Source organism: Dendrobates tinctorius, unplaced genomic scaffold (assembly GCF_039654945.1).
Source record: "Dendrobates tinctorius isolate UK_male_01 unplaced genomic scaffold, ASM3965494v1 ptg000272l, whole genome shotgun sequence".
In the NCBI taxonomy this organism is placed as follows: Eukaryota; Metazoa; Chordata; class Amphibia; order Anura; family Dendrobatidae; genus Dendrobates; species Dendrobates tinctorius.
The window spans coordinates 13,002,820-13,027,941 of NW_027361939.1; the positions used below are offsets into that span (position 1 = coordinate 13,002,820).

General features: G+C 43.4%; 14 non-coding genes across 14 annotated transcripts; 6 read left to right on the plus strand and 8 right to left on the minus strand.

Moving 5' to 3' along the window:
* Positions 1–1,450: 1,450 nt before the first annotated feature.
* Positions 1,451–1,523, minus strand: TRNAM-CAU (transfer RNA methionine (anticodon CAU)). Its single transcript has one exon. It is a non-coding gene; the product is annotated as a tRNA-Met (tRNA).
* A 1,125-nt stretch (positions 1,524–2,648) lies between these two features.
* On the minus strand, positions 2,649–2,721 carry TRNAM-CAU (transfer RNA methionine (anticodon CAU)). The gene has a single exon. It is a non-coding gene; the product is annotated as a tRNA-Met (tRNA).
* Positions 2,722–3,776: 1,055 nt separating this feature from the next.
* TRNAE-CUC (transfer RNA glutamic acid (anticodon CUC)) lies at positions 3,777–3,848 on the plus strand. The gene has a single exon. It is a non-coding gene; the product is annotated as a tRNA-Glu (tRNA).
* Positions 3,849–9,252: 5,404 nt separating this feature from the next.
* TRNAM-CAU (transfer RNA methionine (anticodon CAU)) lies at positions 9,253–9,325 on the minus strand. The gene has a single exon. It is a non-coding gene; the product is annotated as a tRNA-Met (tRNA).
* A 1,046-nt stretch (positions 9,326–10,371) lies between these two features.
* On the plus strand, positions 10,372–10,443 carry TRNAE-CUC (transfer RNA glutamic acid (anticodon CUC)). Its single transcript has one exon. It is a non-coding gene; the product is annotated as a tRNA-Glu (tRNA).
* A 965-nt stretch (positions 10,444–11,408) lies between these two features.
* Positions 11,409–11,481, minus strand: TRNAM-CAU (transfer RNA methionine (anticodon CAU)). Its single transcript has one exon. It is a non-coding gene; the product is annotated as a tRNA-Met (tRNA).
* A 2,042-nt stretch (positions 11,482–13,523) lies between these two features.
* On the minus strand, positions 13,524–13,596 carry TRNAM-CAU (transfer RNA methionine (anticodon CAU)). The gene has a single exon. It is a non-coding gene; the product is annotated as a tRNA-Met (tRNA).
* Positions 13,597–14,896: 1,300 nt separating this feature from the next.
* Positions 14,897–14,968, plus strand: TRNAE-UUC (transfer RNA glutamic acid (anticodon UUC)). The gene has a single exon. It is a non-coding gene; the product is annotated as a tRNA-Glu (tRNA).
* An 887-nt stretch (positions 14,969–15,855) lies between these two features.
* Positions 15,856–15,927, plus strand: TRNAE-CUC (transfer RNA glutamic acid (anticodon CUC)). The gene has a single exon. It is a non-coding gene; the product is annotated as a tRNA-Glu (tRNA).
* A 2,085-nt stretch (positions 15,928–18,012) lies between these two features.
* On the plus strand, positions 18,013–18,084 carry TRNAE-CUC (transfer RNA glutamic acid (anticodon CUC)). The gene has a single exon. It is a non-coding gene; the product is annotated as a tRNA-Glu (tRNA).
* A 3,126-nt stretch (positions 18,085–21,210) lies between these two features.
* On the minus strand, positions 21,211–21,283 carry TRNAM-CAU (transfer RNA methionine (anticodon CAU)). Its single transcript has one exon. It is a non-coding gene; the product is annotated as a tRNA-Met (tRNA).
* Positions 21,284–23,393: 2,110 nt separating this feature from the next.
* Positions 23,394–23,466, minus strand: TRNAM-CAU (transfer RNA methionine (anticodon CAU)). The gene has a single exon. It is a non-coding gene; the product is annotated as a tRNA-Met (tRNA).
* An 88-nt stretch (positions 23,467–23,554) lies between these two features.
* Positions 23,555–23,626, plus strand: TRNAE-UUC (transfer RNA glutamic acid (anticodon UUC)). Its single transcript has one exon. It is a non-coding gene; the product is annotated as a tRNA-Glu (tRNA).
* An 867-nt stretch (positions 23,627–24,493) lies between these two features.
* Positions 24,494–24,586, minus strand: TRNAI-UAU (transfer RNA isoleucine (anticodon UAU)). The gene is given in 2 exon segments: positions 24,494–24,529; positions 24,549–24,586. It is a non-coding gene; the product is annotated as a tRNA-Ile (tRNA).
* Between the last annotated feature and the right edge of the window lie 536 nt (positions 24,587–25,122).

Here is a 25,122-nt window from a genome sequence, read left to right on the forward strand (position 1 = left end):
TGCTGCTTAGTGTATAACTTGTCCCACGTGGAAAAGTGGATAGGACCTAGTATCCCTGGTCGACTGGTTTACTTCCCGCTATGGGAGTGACACTCCTTTGGAACTAGTACCCACATTCGAAAGCTGCCCCGTGCCTTGTACGTGGAAACAGTTTAGGAACTAAATTGGTTATGTTTTGGTACTGAATCGGTAAAATCTGTGGCCCTGTAGCCAAGATGGAGGCAGAATCGATTGAGAAAACGAGGGACCAGTTCCCGTCTAAGAATCGAACGTTCATCTTTCAGCTTATGAGACTGATTTGCTTACAACTGTGTTAACGAGGCAAGCTGCGCAAATAGAACTGCAGAAGTTGCTTGTGCCAAGTAGAAAACTTATTTTTTTTCAGATTGTCACTGATAAGACAGCACATCTTTTCCCATACGGTCTAGCGGTTAGGATTCCTGGTTCTCACCCAGGCAGCCTGGGTTTAACTCCTGGTATGGGAATGTACTTTTCTGTACTGCCACCAACATTCAAAGACAAAGGTGTTTTTCAGACTAAAGTATTTCAGGTAGAATTTGCGTTAAGCTGTCGAAAATTCTGAACGCCATCTTTTGGTCCGTTCGTTGTGATGAACTTTGGCACAAGATTTAATTTGGTTTCATAGCTCAAATCAATCTCAACTAGCCCCTTTTACAGCAAACGTGTCAAGAGAATCAACAACCCATGTGTCCTGTCTGTCATTTGGGTTCGCAAATTCTTACTTATCAGAAACATTTTAAATCTGAAAGGGAAAGTTCTAATTTGGTGACAGAATCTCTTCAGAAAAGAGGAGACCGCTTCCCCGTGTGAGGATCGAACTCACGAACTTCAGAATATGAGACTGACGCGCTCGCTACTGACGGGTGTTTTTCAGACAAAAGTATTTCAGGTAGATTTTGCGCTTAGCTGTCAAACAGCTCAAATCACTCTCATCTGCCTCTTTATACAGCAAACGGGTCAAGAGAAACAGCAACCCATGTGTCCCATCTGTCATTTGGGTTCACAAATCCTTACTTATCAGAAACGTGTTAGAACTGAAAGGGAAAGTTCTAAGTTTTTGACAAAATCTCTTCGGAAAAGAGGAGCCTGCTGCCCCGTGTGAGGATCGAACTCACGACCTTCAGATTATGAGACTGACGCAGGTGTTTTTCAGACAAAAGTATTTCAGGTAGATTTTGCGCTTAGCTGTCAATCATTCTGAACACCAGCTTTTGGTTACTTTCATTGTGACGACCTTTGGCACAAGATTTAATTTTTTTTCATAGCTCAAATCACTCTCATCTGCCTCTTTATACAGCAAACGGGTCAAGAGAACCAGCAATCCATGTGTCATTTGGGTTCACAAATGCTTACTTATCAGAAACGTGTTAGAACTCAACGGGAAAGTTCTAAGTTTTTGACAAAATCTCTTCGGAAAAGAGGAGCCCGCTGCCCCGTGTGAGGATCGAACTCACGACCTTCAGATTATGAGACTGACGCGCTACCTACTGCGCTAACGAGGCACGATGCACGTGCCAATCTGCAGACGTTTCTTGTGCAAGCCACCGAGCTGATTTTTTTCAATAGATACCTCAGTGTGTAGCTATCCATTCCCATATGGTCTAGCGGTTAGGATTCCTGGTTCTCACCCAGGCGGCCAGGGTTCAACTCCTGGTATGGGAATGTACTTTACTGTACTGCCACCAACATTCAAAGACAAAGGTGTTTTTCAGACAAAAGTATTTCAGGTAGAATTTGCGTTAAGCTGTCGAAAATTCTTAACGCCATCTTTTGGTCCGTTCGTTGTGATGAACTTTGGCACAAGATTTAATTTGGTTTCATATCTCAAATCAATCTCAACTAGCCCCTTTTACAGCAAACGTGTCAAGAGAATCAACAACCCATGTGTCCTGTCTGTCATTTGGGTTCGCAAATTCTTACTTATCAGAAACATTTTAAATCTGAAAGGGAAAGTTCTAATTTGGTGACAGAATCTCTTCAGAAAAGAGGAGACCGCTTCCCCGTGTGAGGATCGAACTCACGAACTTCAGAATATGAGACTGACGCGCTCACTACTGACGGGTGTTTTTCAGACAAAAGTATTTCAGGTAGATTTTGCGCTTAGCTGTCAAACAGCTCAAATCACTCTCATCTGCCTCTTTATACAGCAAACGGGTCAAGAGAAACAGCAACCCATGTGTCCCATCTGTCATTTGGGTTCACAAATCCTTACTTATCAGAAACGTGTTAGAACTGAAAGGGAAAGTTCTAAGATTTTGACAAAATCTCTTCGGAAAAGAGGAGCCTGCTGCCCCGTGTGAGGATCGAACTCACGACCTTCAGATTATGAGACTGACGCTGGTGTTTTTCAGACAAAAGTATTTCAGGTAGATTTTGCGCTTAGCTGTCAATCATTCTGAACACCAGCTTTTGGTTACATTCATTGTGACGACCTTTGGCACAAGATTTAATTTTTTTTCATAGCTCAAATCACTCTCATCTGCCTCTTTATACAGCAAACGAGTCAAGAGAACCAGCAACCCATGTGTCGTTTGGGTTCACAAATCCTTACTTATCAGAAACATGTTAGAACTGAACGGGAAAGTTCTAAGTTTTTGACAAAATCTCTTCGGAAAAGAGGAGCCCGCTGCCCCGTGTGAGGATCGAACTCAAGACCTTCAGATTATGAGACTGATGCGCTACCTACTGCGCTAACGAGGCAAGATGCACGTACCAATCTGCAGACGTTTCTTGTGCAAGCCCCCGAGCTGATTTTTTTCAATAGATACCTCAGTGTGTAGCTATCCATTCCCATATGGTCTAGCGGTTAGGATTCCTGGTTTTCACCCAGGCGGCCCCGGTTTGACTCCCGGTATGGGAACGCACTTTTTACTGTACTACTGCCAACAATCAAAGACAGAAATGTATTTTCCAGACAATAATATTTCAGGTAGATTTTGTACTTTGCAGTCAAAAATGCTGAACATCAGGGTATTTGTGGCTCTTACTGACCTTTAGCACAAGATTTCATTTTGTTTCATAGCTTAAACCATTCTCAACTACACCTTATTACTCCAAAGCGTCAAGGGACGCAACAATCCATGTGTTCTGTCTGTCACTAAGGCTCCTGTTTCCTTTCGAATCGGAAACGTTTCAGTGAGAAAGTTCTGAGTGGGTGACACAATATCCCAAGAAAAGGAGGGGAGAATAGTTCCACGTGTGAGGAAAAAACCTCATGAACTTCAGATTACCAACTGACGTGCTAAGTACCATGCTCATGTGGCAACTTTTTTCTTTTGTGATGTAAAAGCTATTTAATCAAAGCAAAAACTTCTTTTTTTTTTTTTTTTTTTAATTTATCTTGCTGCTTAGTGTATAACTTGTCCCACGTGGAAAAGTGGATAGGACCTAGTATCCCTGGTCGACTGGTTTACTTCCTGCTATGGGAGTGACACTCCTTTGGAACTAGTACACACATTCAAAAGCTGCCCCATGCCTTGTACGTGGAAACAGTTTAGGAACTAAATTGGTTATGTTTTGGTACTGAATCGGAAAAATCTGTGGCCCTGTAGCCAAGATGGAGACAGAATCGATTGAGAAAACGAGGGACCAGTACCCCGTCTAAGAATCGAACGTTCATCTTTCAGCTTATGAGACTGATTTGCTTACAACTGTGTTAACGAGGCAAGCTGCGCAAATAGAACTGCAGAAGTTGCTTGTGCCAAGTAGAAAACTTATTTTTTTTCAGATTGTCACTGATAAGAAAGCACATCTTTTCCCATATGGTCTAGCGGTTAGGATTCCTGGTTCTCACCCAGGCGGGCCGGGTTCAACTCCCGGTATGGGAATGTACTTTTCTGTACTGCCACCAACATTCAAAGACAAAGGTGTTTTTCAGACAAAAGTATTTCAGGTAGAATTTGCGTTAAGCTGTCGAAAATTCTGAACGCTATCTTTTGGTCCGTTCGTTGTGATGAACTTTGGCACAAGATTTAATTTGGTTTCATAGCTCAAATCAATCTCAACTAGCCCCTTTTACAGCAAACGTGTCAAGAGAATCAACAACCCATGTGTCCTGTCTGTCATTTGGGTTCGCAAATTCTTACTTATCAGAAACATTTTAAATCTGAAAGGGAAAGTTCTAATTTGGTGACAGAATCTCTTCAGAAAAGAGGAGACCGCTTCCCCGTGTGAGGATCGAACTCACGAACTTCAGAATATGAGACTGACGCGCTCGCTACTGACGGGTGTTTTTCAGACAAAAGTATTTCAGGTAGATTTTGCGCTTAGCTGTCAAACAGCTCAAATCACTCTCATCTGCCTCTTTATACAGCAAACGGGTGAAGAGAAACAGCAACCCATGTGTCCCATCTGTCATTTGGGTTCACAAATCCTTACTTATCAGAAACGTGTTAGAACTGAAAGGGAAAGTTCTAAGATTTTGACAAAATCTCTTCGGAAAAGAGGAGCCTGCTGCCCCGTGTGAGGATCGAACTCACGACCTTCAGATTATGAGACTGACGCGGGTGTTTTTCAGACAAAAGTATTTCAGGTAGATTTTGCGCTTAGCTGTCAATCATTCTGCACACCAGCTTTTGGTTACATTATTATTATTATTATTATTATTATTATTATTTATTGTTATAGCGCCATTTATTCCATGGCGCTTTACATGTGAGGGGGGTATACATAAAAACAAGTACAATAATCTTAAACAATACAAGTCATAACTGGTACAGGAGGAGAGAGGACCCTGCCCGCGAGGGCTCACAATCTTCTAGGGATGGGTGATAATACAGTAGGCGAGGGTAGAGCTGGTCGTGCAGCGGTTTGGTCGATCGGTGGTTACTGCAGGTTATAGGCTTGTCGGAAGAGGTGGGTCTTCAGGCTCTTTTTGAAGGTTTCGATGATAGGTGAGAGTCTGATATGTTGTGGTAGAGAGTTCCAGAGTAGGGGTGATGCGCGAGAGAAATCTTGTATGCGATTGTGGGAAGAGGAGATAAGAGGGGAGTAGAGAAGGAGATCTTGTGAGGATCGGAGGTTGCGTGCAGGAAAGTACCGGGAGACGAGGTCACAGATGTATGGAGGAGACAAGTTGTGGATGGCTTTGTATGTCATGGTTAGGGTTTTGTAATGGAGTCTCTGGGCAATTGGGAGCCAGTGAAGGGATTGACAGAGGGGAGAAGCTGGGGAATAGCGGGGGGACAGGTGGATTAGTCGGGCAGCAGAGTTTAGAATAGATTGGAGGGGTGCGAGAGTGTTTGAGGGGAGGCCGCAGAGCATGAGGTTGCAGTAGTCAAGGCGAGAGATGATGAGGGCATGGACTAGGGTTTTTGCAGATTCTTGGGTGAGGAATGAACGGATGCGTGAAATATTTTTGAGTTGAAGTCGGCAGGAAGTGGAAAGGGTTTGGATATGTGGTTTGAAGGAGAGATCAGCATCAAGGATTACTCCGAGGCAGCGAGCTTGTGGGACTGGGGAGAGTGGGCAGTCATTTACTGTAATTGATAGGTTCGTAGGGGGGGTCACGTGAGATGGGGGAAAGATGATGAATTCTGTTTTGTCCATGTTGAGTTTCAGATATCTAGTGGAGAAGAAGGATGAAATAGTGGACAGACATTGAGGGATTCTGGTTAGTAGGGAGGTGATATCTGGTCCAGAGATGTAGATCTGTGTGTCATCAGCATAAAGATGATACTGAAAGCCATGAGATTCTATGAGCTGTCCCAGGCCAAAGGTGTAAATAGAGAACAGCAGGGGCCCTAGGACTGAACCTTGTGGGACTCCGACAGATAGGGGGCGAGGTGAGGAGGTGGTGTGTGAGTGGGAGACGCTGAATGTCCGGTCTGTTAGGTATGATGAGATCCAGGAGAGGGCCAAGTCTGTGATGCCGAGGGATGAGAGGGTCTGTAATAATAGGGAATGGTCCACTGTGTCAAAGGCAGCCGACAGGTCCAGGAGGAGGAGGACAGAGTAGTGTCGCTTGCTCTTGGCAGTTAAGAGGTCATTGGTGACCTTAGTAAGGGCAGTTTCAGTGGAGTGGTGTGACCGGAAGCCAGATTGTAAGCGGTCGAAGAGGGAGCAAGAAGAGAGATGGGAGGACAGTTCAAGGTAGACGTGTTGTTCCAGTAGCTTGGAGGCGTATGGGAGAAGTGATATAGGGCGATAGCTAGATACAGAGGATGGGTCAAGAGAGGGCTTTTTGAGGATAGGTGTGATGGAGGCATGTTTAAAGCTTGAGGGGAAAACACCAGTTGTTAGTGATAGGTTGAAGAGATGGGTTAGGGTTGGGATGAAGACTGTGGTAAGGTTTGGGATGAAGTGGGATGGGATCGGGTCGAGTGCACAGGTGGTGAGATGTGATCTTGAGAGTAGAGTGGAGAGTCGATCTTCTGTAATGGTGGAGAAGTTGGTTTTGAAGGTGGAGGGCTGGGAAGTCGGGAGGAAGGGCTCTGGGGGTTGTTGACCAAAACTGTCCCTGATGTTATCAATTTTCTGCTTGAAAAATGAGGCAAAGTCTTCAGCTGAGATGAGTGGGGAGGGAGGAGGTGCTGGGGGGCGGAGGAGAGAATTGAAGGTGTTGAATAACTGTTTAGGGTTGTGAGACAGGGAGGATATGAGAGATGAGAAGTAGGTTTGTTTAGCTGTGGCGAGTGTGGTCTTGAAAGTAGTGAGGGACTGTTTGAATGCGATGAAATGCTCGTTGGAGTGGGATCTTTTCCATCTGCGCTCAGCAGCCCTGGAAGCTCGCCTCAGCTCTTTGGTCAGGCTGGTGTGCCAGGGCTGTCTGTTGATTTTGCGAGTTTTGGTATGTGTAAGTGGGGCAGCGGATTCCAAAGCTACAGCTATTGTGGTGTTATATAGAGCGGCAGCATCATCCGCATTGTGTAAGGAACTTATATCTGTAAGAGGGAGGAGGGATTCGGAGAATGAGTGTAGGTCAAGGTGTTTAAGATTCCTGCGAGGGTGTGAAAGTTTGTGGGGTGGGGATTGTAGACATGGAGTGAAGAGGGAAGAGAATGTGAGCAGGTTGTGGTCAGAGAGAGGAAGAGGTGAGTTAGAGAGGCTAGATAGGGCGCAGAGGCGGGTGAAGATGAGGTCTAGTGTGTGGCCATCTTTGTGAGTGGCTGCAGAAGACCATTGAGTGAGGCCGAAGGAGGAAGTGAGAGATAGAAGTTTAGTGGCAGCTGAGAGGGAAGTGTCAATGGGGATGTTGAAGTCGCCCATGATGATAGTAGGGATGTCCGCGGAAAGGAAATGAAGTAACCAGGTGGTGAAGTGGTCAAAGAAGGTGGTGGCTGGCCCTGGGGGGCGGTAGATGACAGCCAGTTGGAGGTTGGAGGGGGAGTAGATGCGCACAGAGTGCACCTCAAAGGAAGGGAGGGTAACAGAGGGTGGCAGTGGGATTGGGGTGAAGGAGCAGGTATCTGACAGGAGAAAACCAACTCCTCCACCATGTTTGCTGCTGGGGCGGGGGGTGTGAGAAAGGTGGAAGCCGCCATACGAAAGTGCAGCAGGAGAGGCTGTGTCAGAAGGGGTGAGCCAGGTTTCGGTGATGGCGAGGAAGGAGAGTTTGGTAGTAACAAAAAGATCATGGATGTAGGAAAGCTTGTTGCAGACAGAGCGAGCGTTCCACAGAGCTCCTGTTAGTGGGACTGGGGAAGCGGGGGCTGGGTGAATGGGTATAAGGTTGGAGAGGTTACGGAAGGTTGTGATAGAGCGTGGATGGGAGGTAGAAATGACTGTGGGAATGTGGTGAGGAGGACCAGGATTTGGAGAGATATCACCAGCAGTGAGAAGGAGCAGAGAAAGTGTTAGCAGGTGGGAGCAGGAGAGGGCATGAGGGGGCTGTCTGTGTTTGGAGACAGAGGATTGTATGTTAAGGAACAGTTTTGAGGCGGAGGTGAGGTGGATGGGGAGGATTGAAGAAGAGATGAACAGTTCCTTACTAGGAGTAGGGATTAGGGGAATTAGCAGAAAGTGAAGGATTATTGGGGTGAAAGTGAAAACAAACAGAAACATTGTTTACAGTGACTGTATCCAGTTACCTTCAGTTCCCTTCAGTTCCAATTCTGGTTTTAATTCTTAAATTAATCTTCACACTTCTAGCACACACTTATAGCAATCACAATGCAGACTGAAGTCTATGCAGACTTGTACTCTGCAATATATGTACAACTAAGTGCAGTCAGGTGTGAAGCAGAGAGGAGTGGTCTCTGCTCATCTTGGCCAGACAATTAAGAGTGGACCAGATGTATATGATCAAGCCAGAGTAAACAAGGTCATAAATAACACTGGGGTAAGCTGGGGTTAGCTGAAAGGCATACCATGTGAATGCTAGGTGCAGAGGCAAGTCTATGTGCAAAGCTGGGTGACGCACTGTGTGTCCTTCATAGACAGACAGCAGGAGAGCAGGAGAGCTGGGTGGATGGACATACCATGTGAATGCTAGGTGCAGAGGCAAGTCTATGTGCAAAGCTGGGTGACGCACTGTGTGTCCTTCATAGACAGACAGCAGGAGAGCAGGAGAGCTGGGTGGATGGACATACCATGTGAATGCTAGGTGCAGAGGCAAGTCTATGTGCAAAGCTGGGTGACGCACTGTGTGTCCTTCATAGACAGACAGCAGGAGAGCAGGAGAGCTGGGTGGATGGACATACCATGTGAATGCTAGGTGCAGAGGCAAGTCTATGTGCAAAGCTGGGTGACGCACTGTGTGTCCTTCATAGACAGACAGCAGGAGAGCAGGAGAGCTGGGTGGATGGACATACCATGTGAATGCTAGGTGCAGAGGCAAGTCTATGTGCAAAGCTGGGTGACGCACTGTGTGTCCTTCATAGACAGACAGCAGGAGAGCTGGGTGGATGGACATACCTGTCGGAAGAATAGAGATGCTTGTTAGAGTGCGATGGTGGCAGGTAGCAGGGCACAGTCTGTATTCATCCTTCTGGTTTTAATTCTTAAATTAATCTTCACACTTCTAGCACACACTTATAGCAATCACAATGCAGACATTACATTCGTTGTAATGTCAGACGTTACATTCATTGTGACGACCTTTGGCACAAGAGTTAATTTTTTTTCATAGCTCAAATCACTCTCATCTGCCTCTTTATACAGCAAACGGGTCAAGAGAACCAGCAACCCATGTGTCATTTGGGTTCACAAATCCTTACTTATCAGAAACGTGTTAGAACTTAACGGGAAAGTTCTAAGTTTTTGACAAAATCTCTTCGGAAAAGAGGAGCCCGCTGCCCCGTGTGAGGATCGAACTCACGCCCTTCAGATTATGAGACTGACGCGCTACCTACTGCGCTATCGAGGCAAGATGCACGTGCCGATCTGCAGACGTTTCTTGTGCAAGCCCCCGAGCTGATTTTTTTCAATAGATACCTCAGTGTGTAGCTATCCATTCCCATATGGTCTAGCGGTTAGGATTCCTGGTTTTCACCCAGGCGGACCGGGTTCGACTCATGTTATGGGAACGCACCTTTTACTGTACTACTGCCAACAATCAAAGACAGAAATGTATTTTCCAGACAATAATATTTCAGGTAGATTTTGTACTTTGCAGTCAAAAATGCTGAACATCAGGGTATTTGTGGCTCTTACTGACCTTTAGCACAAGATTTCATTTTGTTTCATAGCTTAAACCATTCTCAACTACACCTTATTACTCCAAAGCGTCAAGGGACTCAACAATCCATGTGTTCTGTCTGTCACTAAGGCTCCTGTTTCCTTTCGAATCGGAAACGTTTCAGTGAGAAAGTTCTGAGTGGGTGACACAATATCCCAAGAAAAGGGGGCAGAATAGTTCCACGTGTGAGGAAAAAACCTCATGAACTTTAGATTACCAACTGACGTGCTAAGTACCATGCTCATGTGGCAACTTTTTTCTTTTGTGATGTAAAAGCTATTTAATCAAAGCAAAAACTTCTTTTTTTTTTTAATTTATCTTGCTGCTGAGAGTATAACTTGTCCCACGTGGAAAAGTGGATAGGACCTAGTATCCCTGGTCGACTGGTTTACTTCCTGCTATGGGAGTGACACTCCTTTGGAACTAGTACACACATTCAAAAGCTGCCCCGTGCCTTGTACGTGGAAACAGTTTAGGAACTAAATTGGTTATGTTTTGGTACTGAATCGGAAAAATCTGTGGCCCTGTAGCCAAGATGGAGACAGAATCGATTGAGAAAACGAGGGACCAGTACCCCGTCTAAGAATCGAACGTTCATCTTTCAGCTTATGAGACTGATTTGCTTACAACTGTGTTAACGAGGCAAGCTGCGCAAATAGAACTGCAGAAGTTGCTTGTGCCAAGTAGAAAACTTATTTTTTTTCAGATTGTCACTGATAAGACAGCACATCTTTTCCCATATGGTCTAGCGGTTAGGATTCCTGGTTCTCACCCAGGCGGCCCGGGTTCAACTCCCGGTATGGGAATGTACTTTTCTGTACTGCCACCAACATTCAAAGACAAAGGTGTTTTTCAGACAAAAGTATTTCAGGTAGAATTTGCGTTAAGCTGTCGAAAATTCTGAACGCCATCTTTTGGTCCGTTCGTTGTGATGAACTTTGGCACAAGATTTAATTTGGTTTCATAGCTCAAATCAATCTCAACTAGCCCCTTTTACAGCAAACGTGTCAAGAGAATCAACAACCCATGTGTCCTATCTGTCATTTGGGTTCGCAAATTCTTACTTATCAGAAACATTTTAAATCTGAAAGGGAAAGTTCTAATTTGGTGACAGAATCTCTTCAGAAAAGAGGAGACCGCTTCCCCGTGTGAGGATCGAACTCACGAACTTCAGAATATGAGACTGACGCGCTCGCTACTGACGGGTGTTATTCAGACAAAAGTATTTCAGGTAGATTTTGCGCTTAGCTGTCAAACAGCTCAAATCACTCTCATCTGCCTCTTTATACAGCAAACGGGTCAAGAGAAACAGCAACCCATGTGTCCCATCTGTCATTTGGGTTCACAAATCCTTACTTATCAGAAACGTTTTAGAACTGAAAGGGAAAGTTCTAAGTTTTTGACAAAATCTCTTCGGAAAAGAGGAGCCTGCTGCCCCGTGTGAGGATCGAACTCACGACCTTCAGATTATGAGACTGACGCGGGTGTTTTTCAGACAAATGTATTTCAGGTAGATTTTGCGCTTAGCTGTCAATCATTCTGAACACCAGCTTTTGGTTACATTCATTGTGACGACCTTTGGCACAAGATTTAATTTTTTTTCATAGCTCAAATCACTCTCATCTGCCTCTTTATACAGCAAACAGGTCAAGAGAACCAGCAACCCATGTGTCATTTGGGTTCACAAATCCTTACTTATCAGAAACGTGTTAGAACTTAACGGGAAAGTTCTAAGTTTTTGACAAAATCTCTTCGGAAAAGAGGAGCCCGCTGCCCCGTGTGAGGATCGAACTCACGCCCTTCAGATTATGAGACTGACGCGCTACCTACTGCGCTAACGAGGCAAGATGCACGTGCCGATCTGCAGACGTTTCTTGTGCAAGCCCCCGAGCTGATTTTTTTCAATAGATACCTCAGTGTGTAGCTATCCATTCCCATATGGTCTAGCGGTTAGGATTCCTGGTTTTCACCCAGGCGGACTGGGTTCGACTCCCGTTATGGACTACTGTACTACTGCCAACAATCAAAGACAGAAATGTATTTTCCAGACAATAATATTTCAGGTAGATTTTGTACTTACCTTACTGACCTTTAGCACAAGATTTCATTTTGTTTCATAGCTTAAACCATTCTCAACTACACCTTATTACTCCAAAGCGTCAAGGGACTCAACAATCCATGTGTTCTGTCTGTCACTAAGGCTCCTGTTTCCTTTCGAATCGGAAACGTTTCAGTGAGAAAGTTCTGAGTGGGTGACACAATATCCCAAGAAAAGGGGGGAGAATAGTTCCACGTGTGAGGAAAAAACCTCATGAACTTCAGATTACCAACTGACGTGCTAAGTACCATGCTCATGTGGCAACTTTTTTCTTTTGTGATGTAAAAGCTATTTAATCAAAGCAAAAACTTCTTTTTTTTTTTTTTTTTAATTTATCTTGCTGCTTAGTGTATAACTTGTCCCACGTGGAAAAGTGGATAGGACCTAGTATCCCTGGTCGACTGGTTTACTTCCCGCTATGGGAGTGACACTCCTTTGGAACTAGTACCCACATTCGAAAGCTGCCCCGTGCCTTGTACGTGGAAACAGTTTAGGAACTAAATTGGTTATGTTTTGGTACTGAATCGGTAAAATCTGTGGCCCTGTAGCCAAGATGGAGGCAGAATCGATTGAGAAAACGAGGGACCAGTTCCCGTCTAAGAATCGAACGTTCATCTTTCAGCTTATGAGACTGATTTGCTTACAACTGTGTTAACGAGGCAAGCTGCGCAAATAGAACTGCAGAAGTTGCTTGTGCCAAGTAGAAAACTTATTTTTTTTCAGATTGTCACTGATAAGACAGCACATCTTTTCCCATACGGTCTAGCGGTTAGGATTCCTGGTTCTCACCCAGGCAGCCTGGGTTCAACTCCTGGTATGGGAATGTACTTTTCTGTACTGCCACCAACATTCAAAGACAAAGGTGTTTTTCAGACTAAAGTATTTCAGGTAGAATTTGCGTTAAGCTGTCGAAAATTCTGAACGCCATCTTTTGGTCCGTTCGTTGTGATGAACTTTGGCACAAGATTTAATTTGGTTTCATAGCTCAAATCAATCTCAACTAGCCCCTTTTACAGCAAACGTGTCAAGAGAATCAACAACCCATGTGTCCTGTCTGTCATTTGGGTTCGCAAATTCTTACTTATCAGAAACATTTTAAATCTGAAAGGGAAAGTTCTAATTTGGTGACAGAATCTCTTCAGAAAAGAGGAGACCGCTTCCCCGTGTGAGGATCGAACTCACGAACTTCAGAATATGAGACTGACGCGCTCGCTACTGACGGGTGTTTTTCAGACAAAAGTATTTCAGGTAGATTTTGCGCTTAGCTGTCAAACAGCTCAAATCACTCTCATCTGCCTCTTTATACAGCAAACGGGTCAAGAGAAACAGCAACCCATGTGTCCCATCTGTCATTTGGGTTCACAAATCCTTACTTATCAGAAACGTGTTAGAACTGAAAGGGAAAGTTCTAAGTTTTTGACAAAATCTCTTCGGAAAAGAGGAGCCTGCTGCCCCGTGTGAGGATCGAACTCACGACCTTCAGATTATGAGACTGACGCAGGTGTTTTTCAGACAAAAGTATTTCAGGTAGATTTTGCGCTTAGCTGTCAATCATTCTGAACACCAGCTTTTGGTTACTTTCATTGTGACGACCTTTGGCACAAGATTTAATTTTTTTTCATAGCTCAAATCACTCTCATCTGCCTCTTTATACAGCAAACGGGTCAAGAGAACCAGCAATCCATGTGTCATTTGGGTTCACAAATGCTTACTTATCAGAAACGTGTTAGAACTCAACGGGAAAGTTCTAAGTTTTTGACAAAATCTCTTCGGAAAAGAGGAGCCCGCTGCCCCGTGTGAGGATCGAACTCACGACCTTCAGATTATGAGACTGACGCGCTACCTACTGCGCTAACGAGGCACGATGCACGTGCCAATCTGCAGACGTTTCTTGTGCAAGCCACCGAGCTGATTTTTTTCAATAGATACCTCAGTGTGTAGCTATCCATTCCCATATGGTCTAGCGGTTAGGATTCCTGGTTCTCACCCAGGCGGCCAGGGTTCAACTCCTGGTATGGGAATGTACTTTACTGTACTGCCACCAACATTCAAAGACAAAGGTGTTTTTCAGACAAAAGTATTTCAGGTAGAATTTGCGTTAAGCTGTCGAAAATTCTTAACGCCATCTTTTGGTCCGTTCGTTGTGATGAACTTTGGCACAAGATTTAATTTGGTTTCATATCTCAAATCAATCTCAACTAGCCCCTTTTACAGCAAACGTGTCAAGAGAATCAACAACCCATGTGTCCTGTCTGTCATTTGGGTTCGCAAATTCTTACTTATCAGAAACATTTTAAATCTGAAAGGGAAAGTTCTAATTTGGTGACAGAATCTCTTCAGAAAAGAGGAGACCGCTTCCCCGTGTGAGGATCGAACTCACGAACTTCAGAATATGAGACTGACGCGCTCACTACTGACGGGTGTTTTTCAGACAAAAGTATTTCAGGTAGATTTTGCGCTTAGCTGTCAAACAGCTCAAATCACTCTCATCTGCCTCTTTATACAGCAAACGGGTCAAGAGAAACAGCAACCCATGTGTCCCATCTGTCATTTGGGTTCACAAATCCTTACTTATCAGAAACGTGTTAGAACTGAAAGGGAAAGTTCTAAGTTTTTGACAAAATCTCTTCGGAAAAGAGGAGCCTGCTGCCCCGTGTGAGGATCGAACTAACGACCTTCAGATTATGAGACTGACGCGGGTGTTTTTCAGACAAAAGTATTTCAGGTAGATTTTGCGCTTAGCTGTCAATCATTCTGAACACCAGCTTTTGGTTACATTCATTGTGACGACCTTTGGCACAAGATTTAATTTTTTTTCATAGCTCAAATCACTCTCATCTGCCTCTTTATACAGCAAACGGGTCAAGAGAACCAGCAACCCATGTGTCATTTGGGTTCACAAATCCTTACTTATCAGAAACGTGTTAGAACTGAACGGGAAAGTTCTAAGTTTTTGACAAAATCTCTTCGGAAAAGAGGAGCCCGCTGCCCCGTGTGAGGATCAAACTCAAGACCTTCAGAATATGAGACTGACTCGCTCCCTACTGCGCTAACGAGGCAAGATGCACGTGCCAATCTGCACGTGCCAATCTGCAGACGTTTCTTGTGCAAGCCCCTTAGCTGATTTTTTTCAATAGATACCTCAGTGTGTAGCTATCCATTCCCATATGGTCTAGCGGTTAGGATTCCTGGTTTTCACCCAGGTGACCCGGGTTCGACTCCCGGTATGGGAACGCACCTTTTACTGTAATACTGCCAACAATCAAAGACAGAAATGTATTTTCCAGACAATAATATTTCAGGTAGATTTTGTACTTTGCAGTCAAAAATGCTGAACATCAGGGTATTTGTGGCTCTTACTGACCTTTAGCACAAGATTTCATTTTGTTTCATAGCTTAAACCATTCTCAACTACACCTTATTACTCCAAAGCGTCAAGGGACTCAACAATCCATGTGTTCTGTCTGTCACTAAGGCTCCTGTTTCCTTTCGAATCGGAAACGTTTCAGTGAGAAAGTTCTGAGTGGGTGACACAATATCCCAAGAAAAGGGGGGAGAATAGTTCCACGTGTGAGGAAAAAACCTCATGAACTTCAGATTACCAACTGACGTGCTAAGTACCATGCTCATGTGGCAACTTTTTTCTTTTGTGATGTAAAAGCTATTTAATCAAAGCAAAAACTTCTTTTTTTTTTTTAATTTATCTTGCTGCTTAGTGTATAACTTGTCCCACGTGGAAAAGTGGATAGGACCTAGTATCCCTGGTCGACTGGTTTACTTCCTGCTATGGGAGTGACACTCCTTTGGATCTAGTACACACATTCGAAAGCTGCCCCGTGCCTTGTACGTGGAAACAGTTTAGGAACTAAATTGGTTATGTTTTGGTACTGAATCGGAAAAATCTGTGGCCCTGTAGCCAAGATAGAGACAGAAACGATTGAGAAAACGAGGGACCAGTACCCCGTCTAACAATCGAACGTTCATCTTTCAGCTTATGAGACTGATTTGCTTACAACTGTGTTAACGAGGCAAGCTGCTCAAATAGAACTGCAGAAGTTGCTTGTGCCAAGTAGAAAACTTATTTTTTTTCAGATTGTCACTGATAAGACAGCACATCTTTTCCCATATGGTTTAGCGGTTAGGATTCCTGGTTCTCACCCAGGCAGCCCGGGTTCAACTCCCGGTATGGGAATGTACTTTTCTGTACTGCCACCAACATTCAAAGACAAAGGTGTTTTTCAGACAAAAGTATTTCAGGTAGAATTTGCGTTAAGCTGTCGAAAATCCTCAACGCCATCTTTTGGTCCGTTCGTTGTGATGAACTTTGGCACAAGATTTAATTTGGTTTCATAGCTCAAATCAATCTCAACTAACCCCTTTTACAGCAAACGTGTCAAGAGAATCAACAACCCATGTGTCTTGTCTGTCATTTGGGTTCGCAAATTCTTACTTATCAGAAACATTTTAAATCTGAAAGGGAAAGTTCTAATTTGGTGACAGAATCTCTTCAGAAAAGAGATGACCGCTTCCCCGTGTGAGGATCGAACTCACGAACTTCAGAATATGAGACTGACGCGCTCGCTACTGACGGGTGTTTTTCAGACAAAAGTATTTCAGGTAGATTTTGCGCTTAGCTATCAAACAGCTCAAATCACTCTCATCTGCCTCTTTATACAGCAAACGGGTCAAGAGAAACAGCAACCCATGTGTCCCATCTGTCATTTGGGTTCACAAATCCTTACTTATCAGAAACGTGTTAGAACTGAAAGGGAAAGTTCTAAGTTTTTGACAAAATCTCTTCGGAAAAGAGGAGCCTGCTGCCCCGTGTGTGGATCGAACTCACGACCTTCAGATTATGAGACTGACGCGGGTGTTTTTCAGACAAAAGTATTTCAGGTAGATTTTGCGCTTAGCTGTCAATCATTCTGAACACCAGCTTTTGGTTACATTCATTGTGACGACCTTTGGCACAAGATTTAAATTTTTTTCATAGCTCAAATCACTCTCATCTGCCTCTTTATACAGCAAACGGGTCAAGAGAACCAGCAACCCATGTGTCATTTGGGTTCACAAATCCTTACTTATCAGAAACGTGTTAGAACTGAACGGGAAAGTTCTAAGTTTTTGACAAAATCTCTTCGGAAAAGAGGAGCCCGCTGCCCCGTGTGAGGATCGAACTCACGACCTTCAGATTATGAGACTGACGCACTACCTACTGCGCTAACGAGGAAAGATGCACGTGCCAATCTGCAGACGTTTCTTGTGCAAGCCCCCGAGCTGATTTTTTTCAATAGATACCTCAGTGTGTAGCTATCCATTCCCATATGGTCAAGCGGTTAGGATTCCTGGTTTTCACCCAGGCGGCCCGGGTTTGACTCCCGGTATGGGATCGCACCTTTTACTGTACTACTGCCAACAATCAAAAACAGAAATGTATTTTCCAGACAATAATATTTCAGGTAGATTTTGTACTTTGCAGTCAAAAATGCTGAACATCAGGGTATTTGTGGCTCTTACTGACCTTTAGCACAAGATTTCATTTTGTTTCATAGCTTAAACCATTCTCAACTACACCTTATTACTCCAAAGCGTCAAGGGACTCAACAATCCATGTGTTCTGTCTGTCACTAAGGGTCCTGTTTCCTTTCGAATCGGAAACGTTTCAGTGAGAAAGTTCTGAGTGGGTGACACAATATCCCAAGAAAAGGGGGGAGAATAGTTCCACGTGTGAGGAAAAAACCTCATGAACTTTAGATTACCAACTGACGTGCTAAGTACCATGCTCATGTGGCAACTTTTTTCTTTTGTGATGTAAAAGCTATTTAATCAAAGCAAAAACTTCTTTTTTTTTTTTAATTTATCTTGCTGCTTAGTGTATAACTTGTCCCACGTGGAAAAGTGGATAGGACCTAGTATCCCTGGTCGACTGGTTTACTTCCTGCTATGGGAGTGACACTCCTTTGGAACTAGTACACACATTCAAAAGCTGCCCCGTGCCTTGTACGTGGAAACAGTTTAGGAACTAAATTGGTTATGTTTTGGTACTGAATCGGAAAAATTTGTGGCCCTGTAGCCAAGATGGAGACAGAATCGATTGAGAAAACGAGGGACCAGTACCCCGTCTAAGAATCGAACGTTCATCTTTCAGCTTATGAGACTGATTTGCTTACAACTGTGTTAACGAGGCAAGCTGCGCAAATAGAACTGCAGAAGTTGCTTGTGCCAAGTAGAAAACTTATTTTTTTTCAGATTGTCACTGATAAGACAGCACATCTTTTCCCATATGGTCTAGCGGTTAGGATTCCTGGTTCTCTCCCAGGCGGCCCGGGTTCAACTCCCGGTATGGGAATGTACTTTTCTGTACTGCCACCAACATTCAAAGACAAAGGTGTTTTTCAGACAAAAGTATTTCAGGTAGAATTTGTGTTAAGCTGTCGAAAATTCTGAACGCCATCTTTTGGTCCGTTCGTTGTGATGAACTTTGGCACAAGATTTAATTTGGTTTCATAGCTCAAATCAATCTCAACTAGCCCCTTTTACAGCAAACGTGTCAAGAGAATCAACAACCCATGTGTCCTATCTGTCATTTGGGTTCGCAAATTCTTACTTATCAGAAACATTTTAAATCTGAAAGGGAAAGTTCTAATTTGGTGACAGAATCTCTTCAGAAAAGAGGAGACCGCTTCCCCGTGTGAGGATCGAACTCACGAACTTCAGAATATGAGACTGACGCGCTCGCTACTGACGGGTGTTTTTCAGACAAAAGTATTTCAGGTAGATTTTGCGCTTAGCTGTCAAACAGCTCAAATCACTCTCATCTGCCTCTTTATACAGCAAACGGGTCAAGAGAAACAGCAACCCATGTGTCCCATCTGTCATTTGGGTTCACAAATCCTTACTTATCAGAAACGTGTTAGAACTGAAAGGGAAAGTTCTAAGTTTTTGACAAAATATCTTCGGAAAAGAGGAGCCTGCTGCCCCTTGTGAGGATCGAACTCACGACCTTCAGATTATGAGACTGACGCAGGTGTTTTTCAGACAAAAGTATTTCAGGTAGATTTTGCGCTTAGCTGTCAATCATTCTGAACACCAGCTTTTGGTTACATTCATTGTGACGACCTTTGGCACAAGATTTAAATTTTTTTCATAGCTCAAATCACTCTCATCTGCCTCTTTATACAGCAAACGGGTCAAGAGAACCAGCAACACATGTGTCATTTGGGTTCACAAATCCTTACTTATCAGAAACGTGTTAGAACTGAACGGGAAAGTTCTAAGTTTTTGACAAAATCTCTTCGTAAAAGAGGAGCCCGCTGCCCCGTGTGAGGATCGAACTCACGACCTTCAGATTATGAGACTGACGCACTACCTACTGCGCTAACGAGGAAAGATGCACGTGCCAATCTGCAGACGTTTCTTGTGCAAGCCCTCGAGCTGATTTTTTTCAATAGATACCTCAGTGTGTAGCTATCCATTCCCATATGGTCTAGCGGTTAGGATTCCTGGTTTTCACCCAGGCGGCCCGGGCTTGACTCCCGGTATGGGATCGCACCTTTTACTGTACTACTGCCAACAATCAAAGACAGAAATGTATTTTCCAGACAATAATATTTCAGTTAGATTTTGTACTTTGCAGTCAAAAATGCTGAACATCAGGGTATTTGTGGCTCTTACTGACCTTTAGCACAAGATTTCATTTTGTTTCATAGCTTAAACCATTCTCAACTACACCTTATTACTCCAAAGCGTCAAGGGACTCAACAATCCATGTGTTCTGTCTGTCACTAAGGCTCCTGTTTCCTTTCGAATCGGAAACGTTTCAGTGAGAAAGTTCTGAGTGGGTGACACAATATCCCAAGAAAAGGGGGGAGAATAGTTCCACGTGTGAGGAAAAAACCTCATGAACTTCAGATTACCAACTGACGTGCTAAGTACCATGCTCATGTGGCAACTTTTTTCTTTTGTGATGTAAAAGCTATTTAATCAAAGCAAAAACTTCTTTTTTTTTTTTTTTTTAATTTATCTTGCTGCTTAGTGTATAACTTGTCCCACGTGGAAAAGTGGATAGGACCTAGTATCCCTGGTCGACTGGTTTACTTCCTGCTATGGGAGTGACACTCCTTTGGAACTAGTACCCACATTCGAAAGCTGCCCCGTGCCTTGTACGTGGAAACAGTTTAGGAACTAAATTGGTTATGTTTTGGTACTGAATCGGTAAAATCTGTGGCCCTGTAGCCAAGATGGAGGCAGAATCGATTGAGAAAACGAGGGACCAGTTCCCGTCTAAGAATCGAACGTTCATCTTTCAGCTTATGAGACTGATTTGCTTACAACTGTGTTAACGAGGCAAGCTGCGCAAATAGAACTGCAGAAGTTGCTTGTGCCAAGTAGAAAACTTATTTTTTTTCAGATTGTCACTGATAAGACAGCACATCTTTTCCCATACGGTCTAGCGGTTAGGATTCCTGGTTCTCACCCAGGCAGCCTGGGTTCAACTCCTGGTATGGGAATGTACTTTTCTGTACTGCCACCAACATTCAAAGACAAAGGTGTTTTTCAGACTAAAGTATTTCAGGTAGAATTTGCGTTAAGCTGTCGAAAATTCTGAACGCCATCTTTTGGTCCGTTCGTTGTGATGAACTTTGGCACAAGATTTAATTTGGTTTCATAGCTCAAATCAATCTCAACTAGCCCCTTTTACAGCAAACGTGTCAAGAGAATCAACAACCCATGTGTCCTGTCTGTCATTTGGGTTCGCAAATTCTTACTTATCAGAAACATTTTAAATCTGAAAGGGAAAGTTCTAATTTGGTGACAGAATCTCTTCAGAAAAGAGGAGACCGCTTCCCCGTGTGAGGATCGAACTCACGAACTTCAGAATATGAGACTGACGCGCTCGCTACTGACGGGTGTTTTTCAGACAAAAGTATTTCAGGTAGATTTTGCGCTTAGCTGTCAAACAGCTCAAATCACTCTCATCTGCCTCTTTATACAGCAAACGGGTCAAGAGAAACAGCAACCCATGTGTCCCATCTGTCATTTGGGTTCACAAATCCTTACTTATCAGAAACGTGTTAGAACTGAAAGGGAAATTTCTAAGTTTTTGACAAAATCTCTTCGGAAAAGAGGAGCCTGCTGCCCCGTGTGAGGATCGAACTCACGACCTTCAGATTATGAGACTGACGCAGGTGTTTTTCAGACAAAAGTATTTCAGGTAGATTTTGCGCTTAGCTGTCAATCATTCTGAACACCAGCTTTTGGTTACTTTCATTGTGACGACCTTTGGCACAAGATTTAATTTTTTTTCATAGCTCAAATCACTCTCATCTGCCTCTTTATACAGCAAACGGGTCAAGAGAACCAGCAATCCATGTGTCATTTGGGTTCACAAATGCTTACTTATCAGAAACGTGTTAGAACTCAACGGGAAAGTTCTAAGTTTTTGACAAAATCTCTTCGGAAAAGAGGAGCCCGCTGCCCCGTGTGAGGATCGAACTCACGACCTTCAGATTATGAGACTGACGCGCTACCTACTGCGCTAACGAGGCACGATGCACGTGCCAATCTGCACGTGCCAATCTGCAGACGTTTCTTGTGCAAGCCCCCGAGCTGATTTTTTTCAATACATACCTCAGTGCGTAGCTATCCATTCCCATATGGGCTAGCGGTTAGGATTCCTAGTTTTTACCCAGGCGGCCAGGGTTCGACTCCCAGTATGGGAACGCACCTTTTTCTGTACTACTGCCAACAATCAAAGACAGAAGTGTGTTTTCCAGACAATAATATTTCAGGTAGATTTTGTACTTTGCAGTCAAAAATGCTGAACGTCATGGTATTTGTGGCTCTTACTGACCTTTAGCACAAAATTTCATTTTGTTTCATAGCTTAAACCATTCTCAACTACACCTTATTACTCCAAAGCGTCAAGGGACTCAACAATCCATGTGTTCTGTCTGTCACTAAGGCTCCTGTTTCTTTTCGAATCGGAAATGTTTCAATGAGAAAGTTCTGAGTGGGTGACACAATATCCCAAGAAAAGGGAGGAGAATAGTTCCACGTGTGAGGAAAAAACCTCATGATCTTCAGATTACCAACTGACATGCTAAGTACCATGCTCATGTGGCAACTTTTTTCTTTTGTGATGTAAAAGCTATTTAATCAAAGCAAAAACTTCTTTTTTTTTTTTTTTTTTAATTTATCTTGCTGCTTAGTGTATAACTTGTCCCACGTGGAAAAGTGGATAGGACCTAGTATCCCTGGTCGACTGGTTTGCTTCCTGCTATGGGAGTAACACTCCTTTGGAACTAGTACGCACATTCGAAAGCTGCCCCGCGCCTTGTACGTGGAAACAGTTTAGGAACTAAATTGGTTATGTTTTGGTACTGAATCGGAAAAATCTGTGGCCCTGTAGCCAAGATGGAGACAGAATCGATTGAGAAAACGAGGGACCAGTACCCCGTCTAAGAATCGAACGTTCATCTTTCAGCTTATGAGACTGATTTGCTTACAACTGTGTTAATGAGGCAAGCTGCGCAAATAGAACTGCAGAAGTTGCTTGTGCCAAGTAGAAAACTTATTTTTTTTAAGATTGTCATTGATAAGACAGCACATCTTTTCCCATATAGTCTAGCCATTAGGATTCCTGGTTCTCACCCAGCCGGCCTGGGTTCAACTCCCGGTATGGGAATTTACTTTTCTGTACTGACACCAACATTCAAAGACAAAGGTGTTTTTCAGACAAAAGTATTTCAGGTAGAATTTGCGTTAAGCTGTCAAAAATTCTGAACGCCATCTTTTGGTCCGTTCGTTGTGATGAACTTTGGCACAAGATTTAATTTGGTTTCATATCTCAAATCAATCTCAACTAGCCCCTTTTACAGCAAACGTGTCAAGAGAACCAACAACCCGTGTCCTGTCTGTCATTTGGGTTCGCAAATTCTTACTTATCAGAAACATTTTAAATCTGAAAGGGAAAGTTCTAATTTGGTGACAGAATCTCTTCAGAAAAGAGGAGACCGCTTCCCCGTGTGAGGATCGAACTCACGAACTTCAGAATATGAGACTGATGTGCTCGCTACTGACGGGTGTTTTTCAGACAAAAGTATTTCAGGTAGATTTTGCGCTTAGCTGTCAACAGTTCAAATCACTCTCATCTGCCTCTTTATACAGCAAACGGGTCAAGAGAACCAGCAACCCATGTGTCCCATCTGTCATTTGGGTTCACAAATCCTTACTTATCAGAAACGTGTTAGAACTGAAAGGGAAAGTTCTACGTTTTTGACAAAATCTCTTCGGAAAAGAGGAGCCCGCTGCCCCGTGTGAGGATCGAACTCACGACCTTCAGATTATGAGACTGACGCGAGTGTTTTTCAGACAAAAGTATTTCAGGTAGATTTTGCGCTTAGCTGTCAATCATTCTGAACACCAGCTTTTGGTTACATTCATTGTGACGACCTTTGGCACAAGATTTAATTTTTTTTCATAGCTCAAATCACTCTCATCTGCCTCTTTATACAGCAAACGGGTCAAGAGAACCAGCAACCCATGTGTCCCATCTGTCATTTGGTTTCACAAATCCTTACTTATCAGAAACGTGTTAGAAGTGAACGGGAAAGTTCTAAGTTTTTGACAAAATCTCTTCGGAAAAGAGGAGCCCGCTGCCCCGTGTGAGGATCGAAATCACGACCTTCAGATTATGAGACTGACGCGCTACCTACTGCGCTAACGAGGCAAGATGCACGTGCCAAACTGCAGACGTTTCTTGTGCAAGCCCCCGAGCTGATTTTTTTCAATAGATATCTCAGTGTGTAGCTATCCATTCCCATATGGTCTAGTGGTTAGGATTCCTGGTTTTCACCCAGGCGGACCGGGTTCGACTCCTGGTATGGGAACACACCTTTTTCTGTACTACTGCCAACAATCAAAGACAGAAATGTGTTTTCCAGACAATAATATTTCAGGTAGATTTTGTACCTTGCAGTCAAAAATGCTGAACATCAGGGTATTTGTGGCTCTTACTGACCTTTAGCACAAGATTTCATTTTGTTTCATAGCTTAAACCATTCTCAACTACACCTTATTGCTCCAAAGCGTCAAGGGACTCAACAATCCATGTGTTCTGTCTGTCACTAAGGCTCCTGTTTCCTTTCGAATCGGAAACGTTTCAGTGAGAAAGTTCTGAGTGGGTGACACAATATCCCAAGAAAAGGGGGGAGAATAGTTCCACGTGTGAGGAAAAAACCTCATGATCTTCAGATTACCAACTGACGTGCTAAGTACCATGCTCATGTGGCAACTTTTTTCTTTTGTGATGTAAAAGCTATTTAATCAAAGCAAAAACTTTTTTTTTTTTTTTTACTTATCTTGCTGCTTAGTGTATAACTTGTCCCACGTGGAAAAGTGGATAGGACCTAGTATCCCTGGTCGACTGGTTTACTTCCTGCTATGGGAGTGACACTCCTTTGGAACTAGTACGCACATTCGAAAGCTGCCCCGTGCCTTGTACGTGGAAACAGTTTAGGAACTAAATTGGTTATGTTTTGGTACTGAATCGGAAAAATCTGTGGCCCTGTAGCCAAGATGGAGACAGAATCGATTGAGAAAACGAGGGACCAGTACCCCGTCTAAGAATCGAACGTTCATCTTTCAGCTTATGAGACTGATTTGCTTAGAGAGTGAAGCAATCGCCACCAAATCATGAACCGATTCAACTACTTCAGTAGTCAAAAATACTAAAGAAAGACAAGAAAAGAAAAGAATGCTCCAGGTGAGGGTCGAACTCACAACCTCGGCATTGCTCAACAGTTACTGCTTTATAAGTACCGCACGCTGACCGATTGCACCACTGGAGCCATGTGGGTGCGGATGGAAAGGATAAATTCTTCAAAAAAAAGAGACATTTGAAAGGGAATTGTTCTTCAGGAAATTAACTATTGCTTACAACAGGTTTGGGCGGGGGTTTATAATAATGTTTGACAACATGTATTCTACCATATCACAATCTTTCTTAAAAATGAGAAATGTGTGCGCTGGGTCTTTTTAGACTCAAACATCATGGGATTTTTTCAGGAAATGTGCACTTACATTTGCTGCAATGAACACACGTTGACGCTATAGTCTGCATTGAAGCATCTAATTAGGGTTTGCCAAAATTCTTCTGAATTCAGGGGCAAAAGGGTCATCTGTGACATCACCTTTTGTGATTCCTAGATCCTGTGTTAACAGCTGCGTACAGAGGTGTTGTCAGTCTTTGTAACCCTTCCTGTGATATTAAGGTGAAACTGCTCGAGAACGACAGGATGTACGAGTCCAAAATAGCTCCAGTGGCCAGGGTGAAAATTGAAAGATTACTCATTTTGTTTTTTAATAAAGAACATGATATGGAAAA